Below are 8,282 nucleotides of genomic sequence, written 5' to 3'. Positions count from 1 at the left end.
TTACTTGATACAAATACATCTGACATAATCATCTAGCTTTGCAGATGTGCGTGAAACAACCGCACACACTCTAAATGGCTTTAGGAATGTAGAAATACAGGAATTTTTAGTAAAATTACTGACATCAGGATTATATGAGTAATCAAAATCTTAACGCAGTCTACGTATTTTCTTGCTATTCCTATATTTTAGAATGACTTCTCTATAAAGAGAGACTAATTTGGAATAGAAATTATTTCATTTTAGGATATTTACCCTGCTTTGCAAGTAAAGTAATTATTCTGGAACATGCTCATTTACATTTTGGATTAGTGCCTGCAGAATAACTCAGAGGAATAATTATTTTGGAAGAGCTATTCTGATCGATTTCTGCATCTGAGGCCCTGCAGACCATATGTGTCACCAAAGGCAGTCCAGAACTCCAGAAAGTACTAATTGAGACCTTTGAATTAAAAGGCTTCGACACTATTTGATCTAGTATTTAGAATTAACTATTTATAGTGAAAAAATACAGTAATCACCCTTTTAGGGCACTATTTATAAGACACTAAACACAGTATGCAATCATTAAATGCCTAGTGTAGGAATTTCTAAGCAATACAGAGGAAATGTATTTGCCTACAATATGCCCTTAGGGCCTTGATGGTCCCCATGAAAAATGCTTTGTGCCATGACACACTGGGTATTCACTGCTAAACTATAAATCTCAGAAGAAAGATTCAGCTGACCCTGGTGTGTAGGTGCCAGGTTTTTACTGAGGTGGTCAACAAGCTAAGTGAGGAGTCCAGACCAAGTTCTTTTCTTCAGCACAGCACCCACAGGATGCCAGGCCAAAACCCCACAGTGGGAATGTCCATCAGCACAGCACGAGGGATGAGGGATTTCTGGGCCCAGCAGTGCTCCCTGGAAGCATGTCACTCACCGGCATAGTCACAGCCTTATATCTCTGTCAAGGAACAGGAACAGTAGGATGATTTATAGCTTATTTTTGCTCCTGGAAAATGGTAAGTCTTTGTATACAGTGTATCTCTGCATTGCTATCATGACTCAAATTGTTTCCTCCCATGAACAAAAACTAAGGTAGCATATGCCAGGAGCAAAAGTCTCCCAAGAGATCTTGTGGAGAACTCTTTGTTCCTTTGGAATGAAAGAAACACTTGTCCTACAGGAATGGTTTCAGGGTCTGCCCCGAACAGTGCACTTACCAGAAACTCAAGATTTACACCAGTAGGAAGGAGAAATCAGAACCTATTCATTAGTTGTTCCATAATAGATTTAAAAATACAAACTTGCAAGGTCACTTACATAAAGCCTGCAATACCATATGCTCAACACATTCCAGAACACCAAACACATGAATCACTGCAGTTATATTCATAAAAATACTCTTCTACTCCCCCATCACATCACACAATGATGTAGTTACAGGAACTTTTTTTCAGGTGGCAGCTGATTTAAGAGGTTCCTGCATTTGCTAGTTATTCCTGCCCACAGCTATAACTGATCACTTCCTCAGTTGTACGGGTTTAATTCTGTGGAGCTGTGCCAGCCACCATACTGGGTTTAAAAAAGCCCAAAACAACAACCAAACAAAAAAACACTAATACTTTTTGCAAGTTGTTTTAAAAAAACCCTTGGGTTATTTCAGTGACGTAACTGTTGCTTCAACACTGCTGAGGGGGCCGTGACCTGCTGCTCAGTGATAGGAATGAGCAGCTGAAGGTGGGGAAGGTAAGAGCTCTTAAACCAGCTTTGCAATCAGAGACAACAGATGGATCAAACTGGATTCTGAGAGAACAGCGAGAACAGGGACATAAGTGAGCATGCCACCAGAAAGCGTGCTTCTCAGAAATATTTGCATGGTTTCTAAACAGTAAAGGAAATCAGTAACTGTATAATAACATGTCTGCATAAGAGTGGCAAACCTATGAATGTCCCAAGTCATAAGTGGAAGAGATGCATGAGTTGGACTGGGACCAGAATGCAGGGGCTCTATAGCTTCTTTAATTATTAGACCTCTGAAAAGTCTTTTAAAAATATGTATAATAATAAATATAGTAAAGCTGAATATTAATAAATAACATTTTATTAAGTTAAATTTTTTTAACCTGGACACATCTGAAATGCAATTTTACTCTAGCCCTTTTCAAAAGTTTTTGTGTTTGTTCTGTGTGTGCATATATATATATACACACATATATACACATATACACTAATATACATACACTAATAAAAGGTATGAATTCTCATCTGTGTTTTCATTGTTTGCACAAGCATTCAGGCTCAATAAACCTGTGGGGTTTTTTCTCACTTTCGCTGGAGTAAGACAGGAAAGCCTCAGTGGAACTGACAGAATTAAACCATTCTTAAATAAGCACTGGTGAAAGACAAAGAAAAGCCTCCATGCCTTGGTATTTAAAATAGGTCAGTTGGCAGACAATTTCCAATGTAACTGACTTACTAATCTATACAGAAGAATTCTCATTTGTTCTGTAAAATGAATTCAATTTGCTTAAGAAAGTCATGGTGTTATGAATATTGGGTGCTAGAATAGATGTGTGTATGGGGAAGATGGAACGCAGCTATGACCTGTGTGTTTGATGGAAGTTTCTTCAAGCAGATACTGCTTCTTCAAGAAGAGTTAATTTGTCTGGGAGAAAATGAGGAAAAAATCCAGTATGATTTTAATGTGTTTCAGGGCTCTCAGTGTGTTGCTGCATATTGCTTTACAAAAGCAGAAATGTAAAAAACCCTCTCCTCTGAACATTTAAAAAGTATCAGGAGAAACAGTTAAGATGTTCACAAATTGAATTTTGCTTTAACTTACTTTTCACTGAAAGACAGCTTTTCCATTCTACTGCTTTTAGAAATCAAACAACAGGAATTATGGGAATAAATATTTTCTCTTCCTATGGTTTGATGAAAAGACCAGACATTTTTCTGGTATATGTGTCTTGAGAACTGTTGTATCTAGTAGAAGAACTTGTTCATAGATAGAAGGGTCTTTTCCTTCTGTTATAAGAAACTATTAGTTTACAGAGAGGGCTCACAAGAAGTCGTGTCCCAGTGAACAGAGTGGAAGCAACAAGATGCTCTTTCCCCACTGGCAGCCTTATGGGCTCTGATTTAGCAGAGGGGATGGCACAACTGAGGGTGGCAGATGTGATTAGAGTCAGCCCCCTGCCATGCTGCTTCCAAGAACTGGGTTTGCTCATCCATATGAGAAGGCAAAGGGAATACCTTACTGCTGTCTGCAGCTGCTTTGTGGAAGGGTATAAAGAAGATGGTGCCAGACTCTTCCTAGAGAGGCAAGGTGGAAGGAGGAGAGGTGGCCGACACAAGCTGTAACACTGGCAATTCTCAACTTGATAAAAGAAATCACTTTCACCCTTCACCATGAGGGTGATCAGACAGTGGAACAGGAGCCCAGGAGTTTGTGGACAGTTGATCCATGGAGATATCCAAAGTCTGACTAAGTAAAGCCCTGATCTTGCTTTGAGCAGGTGAGTTGGGAGAGACCACCTCCAGCGTTCTGCCTTGTCCTCTGGCCTCTGATTCGGTGCAGACAGAAGATCCATTTGTGAAACCACCCTGGAAGCACTGCTGAGTGGTGCTAGGTAGCTGTCACTAGATTTGATTTACCTGAGATGTTTAGGCAATGAATTGAGGCAGTTCAGCTTCCAACTGATGAGTGGGCTTGAGTTGAAGGAGTTGATTGGGCATCAGAGTTGAAGTAATCTCTTTAGGTCTCCTCAGATATGCGTCCCTTTCTGAGTCAGTTACAGCTCAGAAAGGTCCCACTGATGTCTCTTGTCTTTATCTCCTTCTATCTCCAGGACTCTTAACTGCTGAACTGTGGTCATTATAGGTATTACTGACATAGAAAGAAAAATTTCTTTTCAGTGATCTTACATACAGACCCACAATGTGAACATATATATATATCCAGATAACCTGTGTCAAGGAAAGAAAGCTTCTTTGTCTGTAGGTTCTCTATCATCATCACTCTCTTTGGCCTCAGGGCTTGATCCTATCTGGTCTTGTGTCTTCTGTTCTTTCCATTCATACAGCTAAAGCAGTAGTCTGGGCTCTTATTACCCTGACTGCCTCAGAGTCCTCTTCTCTGGCCTCAACAAGAGCCGCTAACATCTGTTCACAATGTTGCTGCAGAGATGGCTTTGATTTATCACTATGACAACATCATCCTCAGTGCTGTATCCCAACACGGCTTCTGCTTTCTCCATTGCATCAGCCACTAAACACTTGTCTTCAAATCCCATCTATAGAGAAATCACTTGCTCCACTGCTGAACCACAGTTTCCTCCAGGATGGAGTTAGAGCAATGCATAACACTACACACCAGGTTTAGGAGAGGTAATGAAAAGTTATAGTGTATACAATGCTAAATAAGGATGGATCTACATAGGCTGAGAGTAATAGCCAAATAGGAACTGAAAAAGATTAATTTTATTATTACTTTCTTGTCATGTTAAAATTTCTCACTGGCTTTTGAGATTTACCCCAATAAGTGGGTGGTCTAAAAGGCTTTTATCAAAACCTTTGCGCTACTTAAACTCAGAAGTACTTAACTCTTAGAGGAAGCAACTGTCTGAACTGCATGTGACTGCTGGAGAGATACAGCACTAAGCAGAGTAGTGGGTTTATCAGAACCTGGCCCTAGACATAAAACTCTCCTTGAAATACTCTCCATTTACATCCTGCTCTGACTTTAGAAGCTGAAAGTTATAATCCTTTTAGCACAACAGCTTATAATCAACACAAAAAGTACAATGCCAGTTTCCAATTCCATACAATGATACGTAAGTATGTGCAAAATTCTGTTTGTAATGTACGGATACAGAAACTTGACAAAGCATTAGTTTTGTATATAGCACTTCTGAGCCATGCTTGATATAGTGTTGCATTTGGCTACAACTCAAGATGTAGCCTGATATTTATATGTTTTTTTTACATTGAAATATGATTGCATGCTTTTAGATTTACAAAACACGAGTCTTGCCAGGAAATTCTTGCCTGTAAAGCTATTTTAGGACTTTATCAGTTAAAAGGCTTAAGAGCTACATTTTGGCCTCAGATTGACTTAAATGGATACTGCGTATGTGTATTCAGAGGCAAGCTTTGGCCTTAACTTCGAGCTAATTGTTTAGCATGGTAAGAACTACATACTTAAAAATCCAGGTTGATTAATGAGACTGGTGACAGTCTGTGAACTCCTAACATTTCTCTGATGCTTGGAAAAAGCTATCAATTTCTTTCTCTGACACATTATACAAACAATAACTTAAATCCCCATGTGGTTTCTATTTGTCACAAATACAGATGATTTAAAAGTTTAAATGAAAAACTGACTTTGAAAAGAAAATTTTCACATAGCATATTTCCTTCTTTCACTTTTTCTTACCAACCAGTCAAAGAACTGAAATATTTCCAGTGTTCAGAATCAATTTTATTATTGCACAGAAAATTTGAAATATATCTGATTTTTTTTCCCCTCAGAGAAGTTGTTGTAGCTCTTTTGTAAAATTCTGTGGAAAAATATTTACTGTGTTGTAACCCACCCAGAAGAGCAAAGACACTTGGTCAGTAGCTGCTCCTGGCAACCATTACAAAGTTAGCAGCCCACTGAAATCCCCCAGGAATCCTAGCTTTAACTTAGGAAAACAAATATGTTTCCACCCTAACCACTCCAGCAAACACTGGAAATATGAACCGGGAGTAAATCAATGCATTGTTCCTTCACTGCCTATGCAGACACCCTGAAATAAAGCCTGGAGAGATGGGAGTGACTAGACTACAGTAAACTACTAACTCAAAATCCTTAATATGATCATTCAAGTCAGCATCAACTGAATTGTAACTGTTTATCATTTTAGCAGCAGCATTCAACTAATATGCATGCATTATGATTCTAAATGAGCTGTCAATCTTCTCTGTGTGAAAACTACCAGAACCTCCCTCAAACCTGAAAAATGTAAAACATTGATTTTTGTATCACTCAGAAGTCAAGTCACAGAGGCCTTGTTGCATAAACTGCTAATTAACACAGAACAAAAGGCTAGTCTCTGCCCTAAGGAGCTTGCAGTTTAATTATGACCGGACTCAGTGTGTAAATACCAACAGAAAATACATGAACATAAGGGTTCACTTAAGATTTCTCCAGGGAAGCAGGTTTAAGAGATGTCCATCTTCTTTCATGTCAGCTGCTCTTTCTAGGATTGAAGAAGTGATCCCATTTAGAAAACACCATCACTATTCTTAGTGCAGGGTTGGGGGGGCTGTTAGCTTGGATCATTTCACTTTTTGAGGCTGTAGTGTAACCGTACGGGAAGCTGGATCAGCAGACCTGATGGGACAGCAAACAGTGTCCCATGAGCAGTTGGTGCTTCAGCCTGAGACCTGCCGGTGCAATGGAATTGCTGTCTTTGGGATTGCAACAGGACACCACTGCTAGAGAGCACAGCGACAAAGGAGGGTCACAGGGGTCAGCTCAGGAAGCAGCAGTGTCAGTGTGCTGGCTCCAGGGAAGAGTCTTAGTACTAATTATGGTGTGTTCACAGAGTGAAATATCAGCAGTGAAAGCACAGAGTACTTGCTTGAAGCATAACAGGTAGTGAAGGTCAGAGTCTTTGACAAAAAGGAGGTGGAAGTCAACGTTTCCTTAGTACGTGAAAAGATAGAGGCCAAATAGGGAGAAAGTTGGAATGGCATGTTAGCCACTCTTAATACAGTGTCTTGAAGTTGTGGTTAAATGGACAAGAGCTGAAATTCCATGTTATTTCATCTCAAAGCTACGCATGTGCAATATTTGTTTGCAGACTCCAGTATGAAGGAACATGTGAAGTAAAACAGCAGCAGAATTCCCCATGTTTTGCAGCAGAGCAGGACAAATTTCAGTATCCTGGTAGAGAGCAAACTGCAGCTATGTTACAATGTGCTGGCTATGGATCAGGATACCTACCTTGCTCTTTTATTGTCACATGGATAAAGGAGAAACACTGTCTTTTCATTATAAGATGCTTGACTTAATGGACAGTTGTTATCACAGTGACATTCTTCTGTAGACTTTAAACATACCGTAGCTATTATAAAAGGTAGAAAGAACTCTTCTCTAAGTGCATTATCTGTACACTCCAAGTGGGCCTTGCTGAATCGCCATGTAATTGTTATGCTTTGTTCAGCTTTTAAAAAAAACTCTGTAGACCACCATGAATTTATGGTGCATGGCAGCTTTAAACTTGTTTGTAAAGGTTTAAAGACAGGAGTTGAATTCCCTAGATTAAAATTAATTTTAAATGCTTTAATGGGGTAAGCTCTCTTATTGAAGACTGATGTGCCTGCAGGCTTTATAAAACTCCAGCGTTCTAGGATGTAGAGATATTCTCTGAGTCAGGTTGCTAAAGGATATCACACACCAATGGCAATTACCACTCTCCCTTTTGCGGTCACATACAATGCCATAAAACAGGCCCCAGACTTCCTTATTTAATTGCCTGGTTTCTTTTCATCTCAAGCACAGAGCAAAAGAAATGCATTTAGCTCACCCTTGTAAAATAGTGCACATATTCTTACTGTTATGCCTTTGAAATATTGCACATGACAGCGAAAATTTAGAGAATTTCGTGAATGGCAGAGACTTGTAAGCAGTCTTATCCTGGAGATATTTATTGGTTCAAAGCTTCAGTGGCATCATGCTTCAGTGGTATTGAAAAGGTAAGACAAGTTTGTGCTGGTGGATGTGAGTGTGAGTAGACTCTTTGCACTTCAGAAGGGTGTCTTGTTTCCTAGCCTGGCTACCTAAGGACCATGCAATTGATGTGCAAGTCAAACGCTTGCATACTTTTCATTAGACCGTTTTGACTTAAGAGAGATGATAATGCCATTTTTCAGTACTATTATCATATTACAACTTCGATTCGACAGGTGTTACAAGTCCTGGACCCCAGTGTGATCTTGAACAAATTGTTTCATGGGATGGACAAATTGCATGTTTATGCCTCAGTTTACCCATGTGTGTATTAGGAAAAGCAGAAATTATAGAAATCTTACCACCCTCACTGAAAATGGTTGGAGAACCCCTGATGAAGGTACTAAGCTAGTGTGAATATTTAGTATTGTTATACAATTCAAAATTAATATAAGACATTGAAATTTTCCACTAAATAATGAAAGCTGTTGGGTTTCCTAGGCAAGCTCAGTGACAAAGACACTGCCAAGATCAGCTATGTGATGTCTCAACAGCCACCCTGCATAAGGAGAAACAG

The sequence above is a fragment of the Athene noctua genome, chromosome 1 (genome assembly GCF_965140245.1).
Source record: "Athene noctua chromosome 1, bAthNoc1.hap1.1, whole genome shotgun sequence".
NCBI classification, from domain to species: Eukaryota; Metazoa; Chordata; class Aves; order Strigiformes; family Strigidae; genus Athene; species Athene noctua.
Note: the sequence above shows the minus strand (reverse complement) of the source record.